Raw genomic sequence first — 1,037 nt, 5'->3', positions numbered from 1 at the left:
GCAGCTCTGACCTGCGAGTACCCCCGGGAGAAGCACGCTGCTGTGAACGGCGATTCGGGGGGTCGGTCTTTCGCAGCCGCCGTTTCCACCGTTCCGTCCGCGCTTCCCAGGACCCGCCCGCCGCCCGGGAGCCCGGGTCCGCGCGCACCGCCTGGGGACGCGCTGGCTCGCGGGGCGCTGGGGGCGCGGGGGGGCGCGCGGCCGGCCACGCAGCACATGAGCCGCGCCGCGGAAGTTCAGGCAGCGGGAGTCTCTGTGGCGCAATCGGTTAGCGCGTTCGGCTGTTAACCGAAAGGTTGGTGGTTCGAGCCCACCCAGGGACGCAGTTCCCTTTTTGGCCGGTCCCGCTTCCCCCGCAGCCGGCCGTCGTTTTGTGCGTGCGCGCACGGGGACGATGCGAGGTTCGTGCAGGCGCCGCGTGGGTCGGGGCAAAGGGGGGCCCTCGGCGGGTCGCGGCGGCGGCAGCTCCTGGCAGCGAGCGATGCTTCCCTCCCGGCGGGGCGCGGTGGCCGCCGAGCTGCGTCCCCCCACCCCGCCGAGGCGGCCGGTGCCGGGAGGCGCGAAGGCGCTGCCTCGGCGGCGGGGACCTGGCGGCGGCGGCCGGCCCTGCCGCGCTGCGCGGAGGCGATGCCGTTTGGGAGGAGGATCACCGCGATGACCGGCGCCGAGGTTCGACAGCGGGCGCGACACCGCCGTCCCTCCCCGGTGGACGAAGGCAGGGCGGCTTTGCAACCGGCGAAGGAGGAGCAGCCCGGCCGCAGAGCCTCCCGGTGCCGTCGCGGGCCCCCAGCCCGGCGGCGTTCCCAGGCCCGCGTCGCGCGGGCAGAACTCGCGTTAACCGCCCCCCGTTGCCCAGCGAAGCCGCGTTTCGCCGCCGTTCCTTTCCAGCCGGGCTGCTGAAAGGCGGGCGCGGCCCTCTCGGCGCCGTCGGTGCATCCTGACGGCAGGACGCGGGGCCCTCGCCAGCCGAGACGCAGCGTGTGGGAGCACCGCGGAGCCCTCTGAAAGCCACGGACCCCGCACCGCCGACGTGCTCT

At 75.4% G+C, this 1,037-nt stretch overlaps 1 non-coding gene across 1 annotated transcript; it reads left to right on the top strand.

Moving 5' to 3' along the window:
• The first annotated feature begins 249 nt into the window (after window positions 1-249).
• Window positions 250-323, top strand: TRNAN-GUU (transfer RNA asparagine (anticodon GUU)). Its single transcript has one exon. It is a non-coding gene; the product is annotated as a tRNA-Asn (tRNA).
• Window positions 324-1,037: the final 714 nt, after the last annotated feature.

Source organism: Opisthocomus hoazin, chromosome 4 (genome assembly GCF_030867145.1).
Source record: "Opisthocomus hoazin isolate bOpiHoa1 chromosome 4, bOpiHoa1.hap1, whole genome shotgun sequence".
Taxonomy (NCBI): Eukaryota; Metazoa; Chordata; class Aves; order Opisthocomiformes; family Opisthocomidae; genus Opisthocomus; species Opisthocomus hoazin.
The sequence above is the reverse complement of the archived record's forward strand: the minus strand, read 5'-3'. Positions and strand labels throughout refer to the sequence as shown.